The sequence below is a fragment of the Poecilia mexicana genome, unplaced genomic scaffold, assembly GCF_051168715.1.
Source record: "Poecilia mexicana isolate PSO_F unplaced genomic scaffold, ASM5116871v1 scaffold_6, whole genome shotgun sequence".
NCBI classification, from domain to species: domain Eukaryota; kingdom Metazoa; phylum Chordata; class Actinopteri; order Cyprinodontiformes; family Poeciliidae; genus Poecilia; species Poecilia mexicana.
In genome coordinates, this window is record NW_028263375.1 from 28,026,826 (window position 1) to 28,043,059 (window position 16,234).

Below are 16,234 nucleotides of genomic sequence, written 5' to 3' on the forward strand. Positions count from 1 at the left end.
TGGATGAATTAAGTGACACAGTTCAATAAATGAATACATTTATTATTTGTAAAATGTGTGATAAAAGCTTTAAATAAATATACACTACTTAGTATAATGTGCTAATCATGTAATCAACATGCATTAAATGAAAAGATTTATTTATTTAAGCAAATTCTGTTGTTTAGTGCAGCAGTGGTCCTGTTTTAATGAAGTAAGTAACGTGTACTGATGATAATTTCAGACAAATGGATTAGCTTATTTTCTGAATTAAATAAAACTTTCTCTCGCTTATTCATCAGATTGTAGCACTTTGGCCCCTCGATAATACTACAGCAGCACAGTAAATAAATGATTTTTGCTCATTTTCTTGAGTCAACTTACGTCTGGATGGAAGTCAATGCAAAGAACAGTGGTCAGTGGAAGCAGCACATTTTCAGTCTTCGACTGGCCTCCTCCGATGCTCTGTTTACGACCTCCTCCGATGCTCTGTTTACGACCTCCTCCGATGCTCTGTTTACGACCTTGACCTGATGATCTTTTCAAGATGAGGTTTTGGTGTTTTTTTTTTATATATATATTTTCTCAGGTATTCATGTAAAAGTAGATGATTGTGTCTTACACAGTTTGCATTTTTACTGTATTTAGCCTCTTTTAAAAAACATACCCATCAAAAATCTGCAAAGATGAGGCGCTTCTGAGCTCGTTCATAACCGATAGCTGAGTTTCCATCGGAAATGTTTGCAAAACGTTTTCTACATTCCGCTAACGTTGGAAGAAACACAATTTCAAAATTGCTGGGTTTCAATTAAATGGAAAACACAGTTAAAGTCTCATGTGAGTACGTTTGCTCATGTCATTAACAAACATGTCGTGTCATCATCCTCCTACCACTTCCTGTTGTCCTCCTCTTCTTCTTTTCTCCCAGTATTAAAATCCGATTGTTAATCATGTGACTCACGTGATGCGAAAAAAGCGCTTCCATCGCAGGTTTGTGCTACATGAACATTTCGATACCGCCAACGGAAAAATGTATCAAAAAATTGGCATGTTTCCATTCTGATGTGCGCGATGCTGTGGTCAATGGAAACGCGGTCAGGCACAGCAGGGGCAGTTCCTCTCCATAACACTTAGGGGCAGCGGTGATATATTCTCACACAGCAGAAACAAGACACTTCCTGCTTTATAGACTTGATTTCCATTCAATGCACTGATTTTTCATAGAAATGAAAGTGTAAATTTGGATAATAGAACATTGTCAATGCTGTATTATGTGGCTACTTTACATAACAAAAAGATTGCACTGACAAAACAAAGCTTAGATAGTAAAGAGTACACTCCCGTGCTTTGAGCCTGTAGTCTGTCTGGGGTTTATTACCTACGCAGATGAAATCATTGTGCAGGATGAGCCACTTGGTAATCCTGCCATCTCCTGATACCGACACTAGGACTTCTTCTCGTTCTTCCCCCGATAGCTGCAGCTGTTGTTTGGTCCAGGTGACCTGCCACACCTGTTGCGTGTGCCTCTTAGCACAGTCACTACGAAAGAAAACAATCAAACAGTCAAAAAAAATTAATTCATAAATAAGCAGTTCTTAACTTTTCACAGCTGATAGTCTGTTAGATTTGGTGTCAAATGATCCAAGCTGTTGGCGCTGCACCAAGAACCACTGAAGAAAATGACACGAAGAAGACACTGAGCACAACTTCCTTCTTCACCAAATGTAAAATGGAGTGGCGTCAAATCGTAGGATTTCTCTTTCGTTTTTTGGTAAAAGACAGAGATCTATTTCTCCTGCTAGCGATAGACTCTTGCGTTTGTTTTGATTGTATTTACCCAGAATGCCCAGTGCCACTCCCTTTGGAGGGGTCTCTAGTCCGTTTAGCACCAAAGTTCACATCAACTGAACTGAGACCGAGGTTTTTAGGTGGACCAGAGTTAGATTTTTTGGTCAGCATGAGAGTTATTAACACCTCACTAGACGAACCGGACTTCCTAGGCAAACAAACTCTTGTATTTGCGCCGCTCACATACAGGGGCTCTCTGCTACGCTACAGCTGCTTCACCACAGCACAGTCTGCTACGAACGCTAAGGCTAGTTAGCGTTTCCACCGATTTCGGCGGATCAATAGTTTTCCTGTAACGGTAAGTTGTTTCTCTGACATTAAACACATTTTCCAGTGCATACATAAGCGTGATTGACAGCAATGAGACACTCCTCCCGGCTCTGATTGGTTGTTTTTGATGAATATCTATGCATTTTTGCAGACCCCAGAAGTAGCGATGTAAGGTTAATCTTTTCTCAGACTATCTGTTTCACGTCACACTGTCACGACATGGTGACAGTTTGAACAAATCTGGAAAAAAGCATATGTTTGTAAAAGCTGCATACCGCAGCTTTAACGTTCTCATGTTTTAACACCCGTTGCAGCGTTGCTCTCACCGGCTGTTGGCGATGCACGCCGTGTCGTCTCCGACCTGAACGTTGTAGATTGCGACGGAGCCGTCGTACATCCCTATGGCCAGATGACTGGGGTTGCTGGAAGAGAACTCCAGGCACGTCACACTGCTATGGCAGGAAAACACTCGCTCCGACCACTGTGGGTGAAACACAAATTTGAGTAATGAGGGTTTTTCTTTTTTCCTATTACAGAAAAAAAATATTGAATTATTTATTGCTACACAAACAGAGCAACATACCACAAGGTTTTTTAGAGACCAGCAGCAAATGAGGCCTGGTTGTGGGTTGCCTGAAGACCCACCTACATAGCCTACGGCCAGGATGTCCTTACAGAGAAGTCAGGGCACATAAGGGTTGTCAACAATGTGTGGTTTTATCTCTTTAAACCATTATCTTCTTCACTTATTTGGGAATTGGTTGAATAAAGACAAGAATCTACACCATGAAATTAAGACAATAACTGTTGGCGATCAGATTTTCTGTTTTCAAAGTGTGGCTGTGTTACTAGGTTCTTCTTGTTCCATGTCATGCAGGTGATGTTGTGTCCTCTGGTCAGGGGGCTGACGAAGGTCCAGAGAGGCTCCAGGGTTGGCGTTAAATAGTGGCCTTTCTCCTCTGTAATCCGTCCCTCTGAGCCAGGCCTGACCTCGCTGTCCGGGTCTTAAACAGCCAACATAATTACTCTGCATACGGCTTCATGCAACACTACACCACACTAATTACATGCTTAGATGTTCTGTGCAACGTGAGTCAAGACAAACCAATTGTCGAACATTTGACAAACAAGCAAAGTTTTAATTTTTAACCGTATTCCTAACAGGGAAGTCGCTAACAGGTCACACAACATGCTCTAAGCAAGACCAAGGAGAGCACCAATTGAGTTTCCATTACAAATGTGCGCAAAACTTTGTTGATGATGTTCCGCTATCGTCGAAACAACAAAATTTCCCAACTGCGGTGTCTCTACTAAACAAGAAGTTAAAATCATGTGAATAAGTTTGCTCACGTGACAAGTCATTCAAAAACATGTGGCGCCATCATTCGCCTAACACTTCCTGCTGTCTTCTTCATTGTTTTTGGCAACACACGACTTGTGTGGTGCAAATAAAGTATTTCTAATGAAACACACAATTTTCGATACGGCCGAAAAGCCACTTCATCCTAAAACCTTTTGTCGAAAAGAGGAGGTTTTTTCCCAAAAAAATTGCCGTGTTTCCATTAAATAAATTTATCTAGGAAATTCCAATTTGCGCAGTTTTAAGGTCAATTGAAACACATCTGCATACAGGCTGACTGAGCTTACCTCTCAGGACATTCATGTTTTTGTTTTCAAAAGTACAAGTCTGAAAGATATGGTTTATGTTTGCGTAGACACAAAGAAAAAAAAGAGAACAATTTTTGACTTTTGAAACTCCGAAATATCCTTGTTTTTTCTAGAAAATTTCTGAGAATAATCCCAAAACTTCTGCGTTTTTGTCTTACAAATGTTTGACTTTTGGAGCTCAATAATTTCCCCGGTTGTTCTAGATGGTTTCATGGTTAAGAAATGTGATAATGTTACAAATATCTTTAAAATTTCCTCTTCGGTCATATTTCAGTCCAGTTTCTCGTCAATATGCGAGATTTAGAGCGATGCGCGCTCCCGTGAGAGGGCATGCAATTTTGGGCAGGCATGCGTTTCTGGGCATAACACCTGTCACACCCGACGCTTGAAAGCTGATAAGGCTTTAACTCCCCAAGTATGTAGCTTGCTTAAAATTTACTCATCCGTGATGTAGGCAGGCAACGTCAAGAAGGAAACCACCAGTTCATTATTTATAAGTTCTTTAGCGTGTATTGTGGATGATCCAATCTTGAAACCGTCCAAAAGTCTCTTTTATGCTTTATCGTTGCTTAATGTAATTTCAAATTTCCTGTCCGATAATAATAGACATGCTAATAAACCTCCACACAGGAAGCGTATGCTTTTCATTAAGTCTAGCACTGAAATCTTCTCTACTCCCACAACTTCAATTTGGACCGTGTTTTCTTTTTCAAATACTCCAGTCATTTTCACTTGTTTGAAGCTCATTTGAGTGTTCCTTTCCAAATTATACAAAACCGAGGGATCTGTCCACTTGTCCTTGAAAACTCCATTACAAAAAAGAAAACCCCTCCCCAACAGTAGAAAACTGTGGGGAGGTAATTCCACAAAATAAACCCCCACCCCAAAAATAGGTCCAAAAATCCAAGAGAGGAACGAAAAAACTGAGCTGCAGAAGTGGTACTCTTACTGCTGACTAACGCAGAGTGGGCGTTCTCAAGGTAGTGTGGCCGTAAGCCGCATCAGATCCAGCATTTTGTACAGCAGAGCAGCTAGCTGGCGCTTGCTTTTTATTGGGCCTGACAAAGTAAATGCATGACGTGTAGCCCAAAGGGAGCAGCAGCACCCTCTGCTGCACAAAAAGGCTTACAGCACCTGGTATTCCCAGGCGGTCTCCCATCCAAGTACTAACCAGGCCCGACCCTGCTTAGCTTCCGAGATCAGACGAGATCGGGCGTTCTCAAGGTAGTGTGGCCGTAAGCCGAAAAGCAGCGTCAGCTCCAGCATTTTGTACAGCAGAGCAGCTAGCTGGCGCTTGCTTTTTATTGGGCCTGACAAAGTAAATACATGACGTGTAGCCCAAAGGGAGCAGCAGCACCCTCTGCTGCACAAAAAGGCTTACAGCACCTGGTACTCCCAGGCGGTCTCCCATCCAAGTACTAACCAGGCCCGAAACTGCTTAGCTTCCGAGATCAGACGAGATCGGGCGTTCTCAAGGTAGTGTGGCCGTAAGCTGAAAAGCAGCGTCAGCTCCAGCATTTTGTACAGCAGAGCAGCTAGCTGGCGCTTGCTTTTTATTGGGCCTGACAAAGTAAATACATGACGTGTAGCCCAAAGGGAGCAGCAGCACCCTCTGCTGCACAAAAAGGCTTACAGCACCTGGCATGGGCGTAGGTTTGGGTAGGGACGGTAGGGACATGTCCCGACCAATATTCACGGGATATGAAAAAGTCCCGACCAATTTTTGCCATATTGGCTCAAAGAACGTGGATCTACGATCTTTGATTAGCAGCAACAGGCGGTGCGCGGAACGGAAGCTTCTTAGTTTGACATTTATTATGAGCCTCCGAGACCGTGTCGGAACGGTGCTGTCGGGGGGTGGGGAGAGGGGGAGTCAGTTGAATCGTCGGACGTTCTTTGATTAGCAGCAACAGGCGGCGGCTAGCTGGGCACACGCGTCTCCTTCTGAGTCTCGAGACCATGTCGCCACCAAAAAAGAAAAGGACAGACATTAGAAGTTATTTCGCTACGTCGGCTGCAAGTACAGTGAGTGGACCCATAAGTTAGATATCTATCACGCAACGCATTTGTTGTAAAGTCCGGTGTTTAGTAAGGTCAGCACTGAATGTGAGGTAGAATAGGTCTGTTAATTATGTAATATTTTTTCTTTTTTCTTTTATTATTGATTTCTTCTTATCTGCAATTGTGTTTGCTGTATCCAGAGGATATTTCTTTTGATCTTACTTGTAACGTTTGCTGAATTTTGTAAAGGAAAAAGTAAAGTGTTCTTGAACTGATCTGCTGAGTATGACTGTATCTGGTTGTATAAGATGTATGATATGGTTATGGTTGGGGGGAGGGGGTTATTAAGCCAATGTGGTTTCCCCCCCTTCTCAAAAATGTTCGGTGCTCTTGGGCATTTTACTGTGCTGCTTGGGGGGGGGGGGTGAAGGTCCCCACCAAAACTTAGACCGAACCTACGCCCTTGGCACCTGGTACTCCCAGGCGGTCTCCCATCCAAGTACTAACCAGGCCCGACCCTGCTTAGCTTCCGAGATCAGACGAGATTGGGCGTTCTCAAAGTAGTGTGGCCGTAAGCCAAAAAGCAGTGTCAGCTCCAGCATTTTGTACAGCAGAGCAGCTAGCTGGCGCTTGCTTTTTGTTGGGCCTGACAAAGTAAATGCATGTCGGACGCGTAGCCCAAAGGGAGCAGCAGCACCCTCTGCTGCACAAAAAGGCTTACAGCACCTGGTATTCCCAGGCGGTCTCCCATCCAAGTACTAACCAGGCCCGACCCTGCTTAGCTTCCGAGATCAAACGAGATCGGGCGTTCTCAAGGTAGTGTGGCCGTAAGCCGAAAAGCAGCGTCAGCTCCAGCATTTTGTACAGCAGAGCAGCTAGCTGGCGCTTGCTTTTTGTTGGGCCTGACAAAGTAAATGCATGTCGGACGCGTAGCCCAAAGGGAGCAGCAGCACCCTCTGCTGCACAAAAAGGCTTACAGCACCTGGTATTCCCAGGCGGTCTCCCATCCAAGTACTAACCAGGCCCGACCCTGCTTAGCTTCCGAGATCAAACGAGATCGGGCGTTCTCAAGGTAGTGTGGCCGTAAGCCGAAAAGCAGCGTCAGCTCCAGCATTTTGTACAGCAGAGCAGCTAGCTGGCGCTTGCTTTTTGTTGGGCCTGACAAAGTAAATGCATGTCGGACGCGTAGCCCAAAGGGAGCAGCAGCACCCTCTGCTGCACAAAAAGGCTTACAGCACCTGGTATTCCCAGGCGGTCTCCCATCCAAGTACTAACCAGGCCCGACCCTGCTTAGCTTCCGAGATCAAACGAGATCGGGCGTTCTCAAGGTAGTGTGGCCGTAAGCCGAAAAGCAGCGTCAGCTCCAGCATTTTGTACAGCAGAGCAGCTAGCTGGCGCTTGCTTTTTGTTGGGCCTGACAAAGTAAATGCATGTCGGACGCGTAGCCCAAAGGGAGCAGCAGCACCCTCTGCTGCACAAAAAGGCTTACAGCACCTGGTATTCCCAGGCGGTCTCCCATCCAAGTACTAACCAGGCCCGACCCTGCTTAGCTTCTGAGATCAGACGAGATCGGGCGTTCTCAAGGTAGTGTGGCCGTAAGCCAAAAAGCAGCGTCAGCTCCAGCATTTTGTACAGCAGAGCAGCTAGCTGGCGCTTGCTTTTTGTTGGGCCTGACAAAGTAAATGCATGTCGGACGCGTAGCCCAAAGGGAGCAGCAGCACCCTCTGCTGCACAAAAAGGCTTACAGCACCTGGTATTCCCAGGCGGTCTCCCATCCAAGTACTAACCAGGCCCGACCCTGCTTAGCTTCCGAGATCAAACGAGATCGGGCGTTCTCAAGGTAGTGTGGCCGTAAGCCAAAAAGCAGCGTCAGCTCCAGCATTTTGTACAGCAGAGCAGCTAGCTGGCGCTTGCTTTTTGTTGGGCCTGACAAAGTAAATGCATGTCGGACGCGTAGCCCAAAGGGAGCAGCAGCACCCTCTGCTGCACAAAAAGGCTTACAGCACCTGGTATTCCCAGGCGGTCTCCCATCCAAGTACTACCCAGGCCCGTCCCTGCTTAGCTTCCGAGATCAGACGAGATCGGGCGTTCTCAAGGTAGTGTGGCCGTAAGCCGAAAAGCAGCGTCAGCTCCAGCATTTTGTACAGCAGAGCAGCTAGCTGGCGCTTGCTTTTTGTTGGGCCTGACAAACTAAATGCATGTCGGACGCATAGCCCAAAGGGAGCAGCAGCACCCTCTGCTGCACAAAAAGGCTTACAGCACCTGGTATTCCCAGGCGGTCTCCCATCCAAGTACTACCCAGGCCCGTCCCTGCTTAGCTTCCGAGATCAGACGAGATCGGGCGTTCTCAAGGTAGTGTGGCCGTAAGCCGAAAAGCAGCGTCAGCTCCAGCATTTTGTACAGCAGAGCAGCTAGCTGGCGCTTGCTTTTTGTTGGGCCTGACAAACTAAATGCATGTCGGACGCATAGCCCAAAGGGAGCAGCAGCACCCTCTGCTGCACAAAAAGGCTTACAGCACCTGGTATTCCCAGGCGGTCTCCCATCCAAGTACTAACCAGGCCCGACCCTGCTTAGCTTCCGAGATCAGACGAGATCGGGCGTTCTCAAGGTAGTGTGGCCGTAAGCCGAAAAGCAAAGTCAGCTCCAGCATTTTGTACAGCAGAGCAGCTAGCTGGCGCTTGCTTTTTGTTGGGCCTGACAAAGTAAATACATGACGTGTAGCCCAAAGGGAGCAGCAGCATCCTCTGCTGCACAAAAAGGCTTACAGCACCTGGTACTCCCAGGCGGTCTCCCATCAAAGTACTAACCAGTCCCGACCCTGCTTAGCTTCCGAGATCAGACGAGATCGGGTGTTCTCAAAGTAGTGTGGCCGTAAGCCGAAAAGCAGCGTCAGCTCCAGCATTTTGTACAGCAGAGCAGCTAGCTGGCGCTTGCTTTTTGTTGGGCCTGACAAAGTAAATGCATGTCGGACGCGTAGCCCAAAGGGAGCAGCAGCACCCTCTGCTGCACAAAAAGGCTTACAGCACCTGGTATTCCCAGGCGGTCTCCCATCCAAGTACTAACCAGGCCCGACCCTGCTTAGCTTCCGAGATCAGGCGTTCTCAAAGTAGTGTGGCCGTAAGCCGAAAAGCAGCGTCAGCTCCAGCATTTTGTACAGCAGAGCAGCTAGCTGGCGCTTGCTTTTTGTTGGGCCTGACAAAGTAAATGCATGTCGGACGCGTAGCCCAAAGGGAGCAGCAGCACCCTCTGCTGCACAAAAAGGCTTACAGCACCTGGTATTCCCAGGCGGTCTCCCATCCAAGTACTAACCAGGCCCGACCCTGCTTAGCTTCCGAGATCAGGCGTTCTCAAAGTAGTGTGGCCGTAAGCCGAAAAGCAGCGTCAGCTCCAGCATTTTGTACAGCAGAGCAGCTAGCTGGCGCTTGCTTTTTGTTGGGCCTGACAAAGTAAATGCATGTCGGACGCGTAGCCCAAAGGGAGCAGCAGCACCCTCTGCTGCACAAAAAGGCTTACAGCACCTGGTATTCCCAGGCGGTCTCCCATCCAAGTACTAACCAGGCCCGACCCTGCTTAGCTTCCGAGATCAGATGAGATCGGGCGTTCTCAAGGTAGTGTGGCCGTAAGCCGAAAAGCAGCGTCAGCTCCAGCATTTTGTACAGCAGAGCAGCTAGCTGGCGCTTGCTTTTTGTTGGGCCTGACAAAGTAAATGCATGTCGGACGCGTAGCCCAAAGGGAGCAGCAGCACCCTCTGCTGCACAAAAAGGCTTACAGCACCTGGTATTCCCAGGCGGTCTCCCATCCAAGTACTAACCAGGCCTGACCCTGCTTAGCTTCCGAGATCAGACGAGATCGGGCGTTCTCAAGGTAGTGTGGCCGTAAGCCATAAAGCAGCGTCAGCTCCAGCATTTTGTACAGCAGAGCAGCTAGCTGGCGCTTGCTTTTTGTTGGGCCTGACAAAGTAAATGCATGTCGGACGCGTAGCCCAAAGGGAGCAGCAGCACCCTCTGCTGCACAAAAAGGATTACAGCACCTGGTATTCCCAGGCGGTCTCCCATCCAAGTACTAACCAGGCCCGACCCTGCTTAGCTTCCGAGATCAGACGAGATCGGGCGTTCTCAAGGTAGTGTGGCCGTAAGCCAAAAAGCAGCGTCAGCTCCAGCATTTTGTACAGCAGAGCAGCTAGCTGGCGCTTGCTTTTTGTTGGGCCTGACAAACTAAATGCATGTCGGACGCGTAGCCCAAAGGGAGCAGCAGCACCCTCTGCTGCACAAAAAGGCTTACAGCACCTGGTATTCCCAGGCGGTCTCCCATCCAAGTACTAACCAGGCCCGACCCTGCTTAGCTTCCGAGATCAGACGAGATCGGGCGTTCTCAAGGTAGTGTGGGCGTAAGCCGAAAAGCAGCGTCAGCTCCAGCATTTTGTACAGCAGAGCAGCTAGCTGGCGCTTGCTTTTTGTTGGGCCTGACAAAGTAAATGCATGTCGGACGCGTAGCCCAAAGGGAGCAGCAGCACCCTCTGCTGCACAAAAAGGATTACAGCACCTGGTATTCCCAGGCGGTCTCCCATCCAAGTACTAACCAGGCCCGACCCTGCTTAGCTTCCGAGATCAGACGAGATCGGGCGTTCTCAAGGTAGTGTGGCCGTAAGTCAAAAAGCAGCGTCAGCTCCAGCATTTTGTACAGCAGAGCAGCTAGCTGGCGCTTGCTTTTTGTTGGGCCTGACAAACTAAATGCATGTCGGACGCGTAGCCCAAAGGGAGCAGCAGCACCCTCTGCTGCACAAAAAGGCTTACAGCACCTGGTATTCCCAGGCGGTCTCCCATCCAAGTACTAACCAGGCCCGACCCTGCTTAGCTTCCGAGATCAGACGAGATCGGGCGTTCTCAAGGTAGTGTGGGCGTAAGCCGAAAAGCAGCGTCAGCTCCAGCATTTTGTACAGCAGAGCAGCTAGCTGGCGCTTGCTTTTTGTTGGGCCTGACAAAGTAAATGCATGTCGGACGCGTAGCCCAAAGGGAGCAGCAGCACCCTCTGCTGCACAAAAAGGATTACAGCACCTGGTATTCCCAGGCGGTCTCCCATCCAAGTACTAACCAGGCCCGACCCTGCTTAGCTTCCGAGATCAGACGAGATCGGGCGTTCTCAAGGTAGTGTGGCCGTAAGCCAAAAAGCAGCGTCAGCTCCAGCATTTTGTACAGCAGAGCAGCTAGCTGGCGCTTGCTTTTTGTTGGGCCTGACAAACTAAATGCATGTCAGACGCGTAGCCCAAAGGGAGCAGCAGCACCCTCTGCTGCACAAAAAGGCTTACAGCACCTGGTATTCCCAGGCGGTCTCCCATCCAAGTACTAACCAGGCCCGACCCTGCTTAGCTTCCGAGATCAGACGAGATCGGGCGTTCTCAAGGTAGTGTGGCCGTAAGCCGAAAAGCAGCGTCAGCTCCAGCATTTTGTACAGCAGAGCAGCTAGCTGGCGCTTGCTTTTTGTTGGGCCTGACAAAGTAAATGCATGTCGGACGCGTAGCCCAAAGGGAGCAGCAGCACCCTCTGCTGCACAAAAAGGCTTACAGCACCTGGTATTCCCAGGCGGTCTCCCATCCAAGTACTAACCAGGCCCGACCCTGCTTAGCTTCCGAGATCAAACGAGATCGGGCGTTCTCAAGGTAGTGTGGCCGTAAGCCAAAAAGCAGCGTCAGCTCCAGCATTTTGTACAGCAGAGCAGCTAGCTGGCGCTTGCTTTTTGTTGGGCCTGACAAAGTAAATGCATGTCGGACGCGTAGCCCAAAGGGAGCAGCAGCACCCTCTGCTGCACAAAAAGGCTTACAGCACCTGGTATTCCCAGGCGGTCTCCCATCCAAGTACTAACCAGGCCCGACCCTGCTTAGCTTCCGAGATCAGACGAGATCGGGCGTTCTCAAGGTAGTGTGGCCGTAAGCCGAAAAGCAAAGTCAGCTCCAGCATTTTGTACAGCAGAGCAGCTAGCTGGCGCTTGCTTTTTGTTGGGCCTGACAAAGTAAATACATGACGTGTAGCCCAAAGGGAGCAGCAGCACCCTCTGCTGCACAAAAAGGCTTACAGCACCTGGTACTCCCAGGCGGTCTCCCATCAAAGTACTAACCAGGCCCGACCCTGCTTAGCTTCCGAGATCAGACGAGATCGGGCGTTCTCAAAGTAGTGTGGCCGTAAGCCGAAAAGCAGCGTCAGCTCCAGCATTTTGTACAGCAGAGCAGCTAGCTGGCGCTTGCTTTTTGTTGGGCCTGACAAAGTAAATGCATGTCGGACGCGTAGCCCAAAGGGAGCAGCAGCACCCTCTGCTGCACAAAAAGGCTTACAGCACCTGGTATTCCCAGGCGGTCTCCCATCCAAGTACTAACCAGGCCCGACCCTGCTTAGCTTCCGAGATCAAACGAGATCGGGCGTTCTCAAGGTAGTGTGGCCGTAAGCCGAAAAGCAGCGTCAGCTCCAGCATTTTGTACAGCAGAGCAGCTAGCTGGCGCTTGCTTTTTGTTGGGCCTGACAAAGTAAATGCATGTCGGACGCGTAGCCCAAAGGGAGCAGCAGCACCCTCTGCTGCACAAAAAGGCTTACAGCACCTGGTATTCCCAGGCGGTCTCCCATCCAAGTACTAACCAGGCCCGACCCTGCTTAGCTTCCGAGATCAGACGAGATCGGGCGTTCTCAAGGTAGTGTGGCCGTAAGCCGAAAAGCAAAGTCAGCTCCAGCATTTTGTACAGCAGAGCAGCTAGCTGGCGCTTGCTTTTTGTTGGGCCTGACAAAGTAAATACATGACGTGTAGCCCAAAGGGAGCAGCAGCACCCTCTGCTGCACAAAAAGGCTTACAGCACCTGGTACTCCCAGGCGGTCTCCCATCAAAGTACTAACCAGGCCCGACCCTGCTTAGCTTCCGAGATCAGACGAGATCGGGCGTTCTCAAAGTAGTGTGGCCGTAAGCCGAAAAGCAGCGTCAGCTCCAGCATTTTGTACAGCAGAGCAGCTAGCTGGCGCTTGCTTTTTGTTGGGCCTGACAAAGTAAATGCATGTCGGACGCGTAGCCCAAAGGGAGCAGCAGCACCCTCTGCTGCACAAAAAGGCTTACAGCACCTGGTATTCCCAGGCGGTCTCCCATCCAAGTACTAACCAGGCCCGACCCTGCTTAGCTTCCGAGATCAGACGAGATCGGGCGTTCTCAAGGTAGTGTGGCCGTAAGCCGAAAACCAAAGTCAGCTCCAGCATTTTGTACAGCAGAGCAGCTAGCTGGCGCTTGCTTTTTGTTGGGCCTGACAAAGTAAATACATGACGTGTAGCCCAAAGGGAGCAGCAGCACCCTCTGCTGCACAAAAAGGCTTACAGCACCTGGTACTCCCAGGCGGTCTCCCATCAAAGTACTAACCAGGCCCGACCCTGCTTAGCTTCCGAGATCAGACGAGATCGGGCGTTCTCAAAGTAGTGTGGCCGTAAGCCGAAAAGCAGCGTCAGCTCCAGCATTTTGTACAGCAGAGCAGCTAGCTGGCGCTTGCTTTTTGTTGGGCCTGACAAAGTAAATGCATGTCGGACGCGTAGCCCAAAGGGAGCAGCAGCACCCTCTGCTGCACAAAAAGGCTTACAGCACCTGGTATTCCCAGGCGGTCTCCCATCCAAGTACTAACCAGGCCCGACCCTGCTTAGCTTCCGAGATCAGACGAGATCGGGCGTTCTCAAGGTAGTGTGGCCGTAAGCCGAAAAGCAGCGTCAGCTCCAGCATTTTGTACAGCAGAGCAGCTAGCTGGCGCTTGCTTTTTGTTGGGCCTGACAAAGTAAATGCATGTCGGACGCGTAGCCCAAAGGGAGCAGCAGCACCCTCTGCTGCACAAAAAGGCTTACAGCACCTGGTATTCCCAGGCGGTCTCCCATCCAAGTACTAACCAGGCCTGACCCTGCTTAGCTTCCGAGATCAGACGAGATCGGGCGTTCTCAAGGTAGTGTGGCCGTAAGCCATAAAGCAGTGTCAGCTCCAGCATTTTGTACAGCAGAGCAGCTAGCTGGCGCTTGCTTTTTGTTGGGCCTGACAAAGTAAATGCATGTCGGACGCGTAGCCCAAAGGGAGCAGCAGCACCCTCTGCTGCACAAAAAGGCTTACAGCACCTGGTATTCCCAGGCGGTCTCCCATCCAAGTACTAACCAGGCCCGACCCTGCTTAGCTTCCGAGATCAGACGAGATCGGGCGTTCTCAAGGTAGTGTGGCCGTAAGCCAAAAAGCAGCGTCAGCTCCAGCATTTTGTACAGCAGAGCAGCTAGCTGGCGCTTGCTTTTTGTTGGGCCTGACAAACTAAATGCATGTCGGACGCGTAGCCCAAAGGGAGCAGCAGCACCCTCTGCTGCACAAAAAGGCTTACAGCACCTGGTATTCCCAGGCGGTCTCCCATCCAAGTACTAACCAGGCCCGACCCTGCTTAGCTTCCGAGATCAGGCGTTCTCAAAGTAGTGTGGCCGTAAGCCGAAAAGCAGCGTCAGCTCCAGCATTTTGTACAGCAGAGCAGCTAGCTGGCGCTTGCTTTTTGTTGGGCCTGACAAAGTAAATGCATGTCGGACGCGTAGCCCAAAGGGAGCAGCAGCACCCTCTGCTGCACAAAAAGGCTTACAGCACCTGGTATTCCCAGGCGGTCTCCCATCCAAGTACTAACCAGGCCCGACCCTGCTTAGCTTCCGAGATCAGGCGTTCTCAAAGTAGTGTGGCCGTAAGCCGAAAAGCAGCGTCAGCTCCAGCATTTTGTACAGCAGAGCAGCTAGCTGGCGCTTGCTTTTTGTTGGGCCTGACAAAGTAAATGCATGTCGGACGCGTAGCCCAAAGGGAGCAGCAGCACCCTCTGCTGCACAAAAAGGCTTACAGCACCTGGTATTCCCAGGCGGTCTCCCATCCAAGTACTAACCAGGCCCGACCCTGCTTAGCTTCCGAGATCAGATGAGATCGGGCGTTCTCAAGGTAGTGTGGCCGTAAGCCGAAAAGCAGCGTCAGCTCCAGCATTTTGTACAGCAGAGCAGCTAGCTGGCGCTTGCTTTTTGTTGGGCCTGACAAAGTAAATGCATGTCGGACGCGTAGCCCAAAGGGAGCAGCAGCACCCTCTGCTGCACAAAAAGGCTTACAGCACCTGGTATTCCCAGGCGGTCTCCCATCCAAGTACTAACCAGGCCTGACCCTGCTTAGCTTCCGAGATCAGACGAGATCGGGCGTTCTCAAGGTAGTGTGGCCGTAAGCCATAAAGCAGCGTCAGCTCCAGCATTTTGTACAGCAGAGCAGCTAGCTGGCGCTTGCTTTTTGTTGGGCCTGACAAAGTAAATGCATGTCGGACGCGTAGCCCAAAGGGAGCAGCAGCACCCTCTGCTGCACAAAAAGGCTTACAGCACCTGGTATTCCCAGGCGGTCTCCCATCCAAGTACTAACCAGGCCCGACCCTGCTTAGCTTCCGAGATCAGACGAGATCGGGCGTTCTCAAGGTAGTGTGGCCGTAAGCCAAAAAGCAGCGTCAGCTCCAGCATTTTGTACAGCAGAGCAGCTAGCTGGCGCTTGCTTTTTGTTGGGCCTGACAAACTAAATGCATGTCGGACGCGTAGCCCAAAGGGAGCAGCAGCACCCTCTGCTGCACAAAAAGGCTTACAGCACCTGGTATTCCCAGGCGGTCTCCCATCCAAGTACTAACCAGGCCCGACCCTGCTTAGCTTCCGAGATCAGACGAGATCGGGCGTTCTCAAGGTAGTGTGGGCGTAAGCCGAAAAGCAGCGTCAGCTCCAGCATTTTGTACAGCAGAGCAGCTAGCTGGCGCTTGCTTTTTGTTGGGCCTGACAAAGTAAATGCATGTCGGACGCGTAGCCCAAAGGGAGCAGCAGCACCCTCTGCTGCACAAAAAGGATTACAGCACCTGGTATTCCCAGGCGGTCTCCCATCCAAGTACTAACCAGGCCCGACCCTGCTTAGCTTCCGAGATCACGAGATCGGGCGTTCTCAAGGTAGTGTGGCCGTAAGTCAAAAAGCAGCGTCAGCTCCAGCATTTTGTACAGCAGAGCAGCTAGCTGGCGCTTGCTTTTTGTTGGGCCTGACAAACTAAATGCATGTCGGACGCGTAGCCCAAAGGGAGCAGCAGCACCCTCTGCTGCACAAAAAGGCTTACAGCACCTGGTATTCCCAGGCGGTCTCCCATCCAAGTACTAACCAGGCCCGACCCTGCTTAGCTTCCGAGATCAGACGAGATCGGGCGTTCTCAAGGTAGTGTGGCCGTAAGCCGAAAAGCAAAGTCAGCTCCAGCATTTTGTACAGCAGAGCAGCTAGCTGGCGCTTGCTTTTTGTTGGGCCTGACAAACTAAATGCATGTCGGACGCGTAGCCCAAAGGGAGCAGCAGCACCCTCTGCTGCACAAAAAGGCTTACAGCACCTGGTATTCCCAGGCGGTCTCCCATCCAAGTACTAACCAGGCCCGACCCTGCTTAGCTTCCGAGATCAGACG

General features: G+C 50.1%; 35 non-coding genes and 7 pseudogenes across 35 annotated transcripts in view; all 42 read right to left on the reverse strand.

Moving 5' to 3' along the window:
- Positions 1 to 4,887: 4,887 nt before the first annotated feature.
- LOC148158737 (5S ribosomal RNA) lies at positions 4,888 to 5,006 on the reverse strand. Its single transcript, XR_015763588.1, has one exon. It is a non-coding gene; the product is annotated as a 5S ribosomal RNA (ribosomal RNA).
- Positions 5,007 to 5,139: 133 nt separating this feature from the next.
- LOC148158738 (5S ribosomal RNA) lies at positions 5,140 to 5,258 on the reverse strand (annotated as a pseudogene).
- A 966-nt stretch (positions 5,259 to 6,224) lies between these two features.
- On the reverse strand, positions 6,225 to 6,343 carry LOC148158739 (5S ribosomal RNA; annotated as a pseudogene).
- A 137-nt stretch (positions 6,344 to 6,480) lies between these two features.
- LOC148158740 (5S ribosomal RNA) lies at positions 6,481 to 6,599 on the reverse strand. The gene has a single exon (XR_015763370.1). It is a non-coding gene; the product is annotated as a 5S ribosomal RNA (ribosomal RNA).
- Positions 6,600 to 6,736: 137 nt separating this feature from the next.
- Positions 6,737 to 6,855, reverse strand: LOC148158741 (5S ribosomal RNA). The gene has a single exon (XR_015763371.1). It is a non-coding gene; the product is annotated as a 5S ribosomal RNA (ribosomal RNA).
- A 137-nt stretch (positions 6,856 to 6,992) lies between these two features.
- LOC148158742 (5S ribosomal RNA) lies at positions 6,993 to 7,111 on the reverse strand. The gene has a single exon (XR_015763372.1). It is a non-coding gene; the product is annotated as a 5S ribosomal RNA (ribosomal RNA).
- Positions 7,112 to 7,248: 137 nt separating this feature from the next.
- LOC148158743 (5S ribosomal RNA) lies at positions 7,249 to 7,367 on the reverse strand. Its single transcript, XR_015763559.1, has one exon. It is a non-coding gene; the product is annotated as a 5S ribosomal RNA (ribosomal RNA).
- A 137-nt stretch (positions 7,368 to 7,504) lies between these two features.
- Positions 7,505 to 7,623, reverse strand: LOC148158744 (5S ribosomal RNA). The gene has a single exon (XR_015763373.1). It is a non-coding gene; the product is annotated as a 5S ribosomal RNA (ribosomal RNA).
- A 137-nt stretch (positions 7,624 to 7,760) lies between these two features.
- On the reverse strand, positions 7,761 to 7,879 carry LOC148158745 (5S ribosomal RNA). The gene has a single exon (XR_015763366.1). It is a non-coding gene; the product is annotated as a 5S ribosomal RNA (ribosomal RNA).
- A 137-nt stretch (positions 7,880 to 8,016) lies between these two features.
- Positions 8,017 to 8,135, reverse strand: LOC148158746 (5S ribosomal RNA). Its single transcript, XR_015763367.1, has one exon. It is a non-coding gene; the product is annotated as a 5S ribosomal RNA (ribosomal RNA).
- Positions 8,136 to 8,272: 137 nt separating this feature from the next.
- LOC148158747 (5S ribosomal RNA) lies at positions 8,273 to 8,391 on the reverse strand. Its single transcript, XR_015763599.1, has one exon. It is a non-coding gene; the product is annotated as a 5S ribosomal RNA (ribosomal RNA).
- A 133-nt stretch (positions 8,392 to 8,524) lies between these two features.
- On the reverse strand, positions 8,525 to 8,643 carry LOC148158748 (5S ribosomal RNA). Its single transcript, XR_015763662.1, has one exon. It is a non-coding gene; the product is annotated as a 5S ribosomal RNA (ribosomal RNA).
- A 137-nt stretch (positions 8,644 to 8,780) lies between these two features.
- Positions 8,781 to 8,889, reverse strand: LOC148158749 (5S ribosomal RNA; annotated as a pseudogene).
- Positions 8,890 to 9,026: 137 nt separating this feature from the next.
- LOC148158750 (5S ribosomal RNA) lies at positions 9,027 to 9,135 on the reverse strand (annotated as a pseudogene).
- Positions 9,136 to 9,272: 137 nt separating this feature from the next.
- Positions 9,273 to 9,391, reverse strand: LOC148158751 (5S ribosomal RNA). The gene has a single exon (XR_015763332.1). It is a non-coding gene; the product is annotated as a 5S ribosomal RNA (ribosomal RNA).
- A 137-nt stretch (positions 9,392 to 9,528) lies between these two features.
- Positions 9,529 to 9,647, reverse strand: LOC148158752 (5S ribosomal RNA). The gene has a single exon (XR_015763292.1). It is a non-coding gene; the product is annotated as a 5S ribosomal RNA (ribosomal RNA).
- A 137-nt stretch (positions 9,648 to 9,784) lies between these two features.
- LOC148158753 (5S ribosomal RNA) lies at positions 9,785 to 9,903 on the reverse strand. Its single transcript, XR_015763537.1, has one exon. It is a non-coding gene; the product is annotated as a 5S ribosomal RNA (ribosomal RNA).
- Positions 9,904 to 10,040: 137 nt separating this feature from the next.
- Positions 10,041 to 10,159, reverse strand: LOC148158754 (5S ribosomal RNA). The gene has a single exon (XR_015763642.1). It is a non-coding gene; the product is annotated as a 5S ribosomal RNA (ribosomal RNA).
- A 137-nt stretch (positions 10,160 to 10,296) lies between these two features.
- On the reverse strand, positions 10,297 to 10,415 carry LOC148158755 (5S ribosomal RNA). Its single transcript, XR_015763663.1, has one exon. It is a non-coding gene; the product is annotated as a 5S ribosomal RNA (ribosomal RNA).
- A 137-nt stretch (positions 10,416 to 10,552) lies between these two features.
- On the reverse strand, positions 10,553 to 10,671 carry LOC148158756 (5S ribosomal RNA). The gene has a single exon (XR_015763643.1). It is a non-coding gene; the product is annotated as a 5S ribosomal RNA (ribosomal RNA).
- A 137-nt stretch (positions 10,672 to 10,808) lies between these two features.
- On the reverse strand, positions 10,809 to 10,927 carry LOC148158757 (5S ribosomal RNA). The gene has a single exon (XR_015763538.1). It is a non-coding gene; the product is annotated as a 5S ribosomal RNA (ribosomal RNA).
- Positions 10,928 to 11,064: 137 nt separating this feature from the next.
- Positions 11,065 to 11,183, reverse strand: LOC148158758 (5S ribosomal RNA). The gene has a single exon (XR_015763610.1). It is a non-coding gene; the product is annotated as a 5S ribosomal RNA (ribosomal RNA).
- Positions 11,184 to 11,320: 137 nt separating this feature from the next.
- On the reverse strand, positions 11,321 to 11,439 carry LOC148158759 (5S ribosomal RNA). The gene has a single exon (XR_015763374.1). It is a non-coding gene; the product is annotated as a 5S ribosomal RNA (ribosomal RNA).
- Positions 11,440 to 11,576: 137 nt separating this feature from the next.
- Positions 11,577 to 11,695, reverse strand: LOC148158760 (5S ribosomal RNA). Its single transcript, XR_015763621.1, has one exon. It is a non-coding gene; the product is annotated as a 5S ribosomal RNA (ribosomal RNA).
- Positions 11,696 to 11,828: 133 nt separating this feature from the next.
- On the reverse strand, positions 11,829 to 11,947 carry LOC148158761 (5S ribosomal RNA). The gene has a single exon (XR_015763470.1). It is a non-coding gene; the product is annotated as a 5S ribosomal RNA (ribosomal RNA).
- A 137-nt stretch (positions 11,948 to 12,084) lies between these two features.
- LOC148158762 (5S ribosomal RNA) lies at positions 12,085 to 12,203 on the reverse strand. The gene has a single exon (XR_015763375.1). It is a non-coding gene; the product is annotated as a 5S ribosomal RNA (ribosomal RNA).
- Positions 12,204 to 12,340: 137 nt separating this feature from the next.
- Positions 12,341 to 12,459, reverse strand: LOC148158763 (5S ribosomal RNA). The gene has a single exon (XR_015763633.1). It is a non-coding gene; the product is annotated as a 5S ribosomal RNA (ribosomal RNA).
- Positions 12,460 to 12,592: 133 nt separating this feature from the next.
- LOC148158764 (5S ribosomal RNA) lies at positions 12,593 to 12,711 on the reverse strand. Its single transcript, XR_015763471.1, has one exon. It is a non-coding gene; the product is annotated as a 5S ribosomal RNA (ribosomal RNA).
- A 137-nt stretch (positions 12,712 to 12,848) lies between these two features.
- LOC148158765 (5S ribosomal RNA) lies at positions 12,849 to 12,967 on the reverse strand. The gene has a single exon (XR_015763644.1). It is a non-coding gene; the product is annotated as a 5S ribosomal RNA (ribosomal RNA).
- A 133-nt stretch (positions 12,968 to 13,100) lies between these two features.
- On the reverse strand, positions 13,101 to 13,219 carry LOC148158766 (5S ribosomal RNA). Its single transcript, XR_015763472.1, has one exon. It is a non-coding gene; the product is annotated as a 5S ribosomal RNA (ribosomal RNA).
- Positions 13,220 to 13,356: 137 nt separating this feature from the next.
- LOC148158767 (5S ribosomal RNA) lies at positions 13,357 to 13,475 on the reverse strand. Its single transcript, XR_015763655.1, has one exon. It is a non-coding gene; the product is annotated as a 5S ribosomal RNA (ribosomal RNA).
- Positions 13,476 to 13,612: 137 nt separating this feature from the next.
- LOC148158768 (5S ribosomal RNA) lies at positions 13,613 to 13,731 on the reverse strand. The gene has a single exon (XR_015763404.1). It is a non-coding gene; the product is annotated as a 5S ribosomal RNA (ribosomal RNA).
- Positions 13,732 to 13,868: 137 nt separating this feature from the next.
- LOC148158769 (5S ribosomal RNA) lies at positions 13,869 to 13,987 on the reverse strand. The gene has a single exon (XR_015763666.1). It is a non-coding gene; the product is annotated as a 5S ribosomal RNA (ribosomal RNA).
- A 137-nt stretch (positions 13,988 to 14,124) lies between these two features.
- On the reverse strand, positions 14,125 to 14,233 carry LOC148158770 (5S ribosomal RNA; annotated as a pseudogene).
- Positions 14,234 to 14,370: 137 nt separating this feature from the next.
- LOC148158771 (5S ribosomal RNA) lies at positions 14,371 to 14,479 on the reverse strand (annotated as a pseudogene).
- A 137-nt stretch (positions 14,480 to 14,616) lies between these two features.
- Positions 14,617 to 14,735, reverse strand: LOC148158772 (5S ribosomal RNA). The gene has a single exon (XR_015763343.1). It is a non-coding gene; the product is annotated as a 5S ribosomal RNA (ribosomal RNA).
- Positions 14,736 to 14,872: 137 nt separating this feature from the next.
- Positions 14,873 to 14,991, reverse strand: LOC148158773 (5S ribosomal RNA). Its single transcript, XR_015763515.1, has one exon. It is a non-coding gene; the product is annotated as a 5S ribosomal RNA (ribosomal RNA).
- Positions 14,992 to 15,128: 137 nt separating this feature from the next.
- LOC148158774 (5S ribosomal RNA) lies at positions 15,129 to 15,247 on the reverse strand. Its single transcript, XR_015763676.1, has one exon. It is a non-coding gene; the product is annotated as a 5S ribosomal RNA (ribosomal RNA).
- Positions 15,248 to 15,384: 137 nt separating this feature from the next.
- Positions 15,385 to 15,503, reverse strand: LOC148158775 (5S ribosomal RNA). The gene has a single exon (XR_015763645.1). It is a non-coding gene; the product is annotated as a 5S ribosomal RNA (ribosomal RNA).
- A 137-nt stretch (positions 15,504 to 15,640) lies between these two features.
- LOC148158776 (5S ribosomal RNA) lies at positions 15,641 to 15,757 on the reverse strand (annotated as a pseudogene).
- Positions 15,758 to 15,894: 137 nt separating this feature from the next.
- On the reverse strand, positions 15,895 to 16,013 carry LOC148158777 (5S ribosomal RNA). The gene has a single exon (XR_015763164.1). It is a non-coding gene; the product is annotated as a 5S ribosomal RNA (ribosomal RNA).
- Positions 16,014 to 16,150: 137 nt separating this feature from the next.
- The window catches only part of LOC148158778 (5S ribosomal RNA), a 119-nt gene continuing 35 nt past the window's right edge, over positions 16,151 to 16,234 (reverse strand). Inside the window, exon 1 of the ribosomal RNA XR_015763165.1 lies at positions 16,151 to 16,234. This exon is cut by the window's right edge and continues 35 nt beyond it. This is a non-coding gene — a ribosomal RNA (5S ribosomal RNA).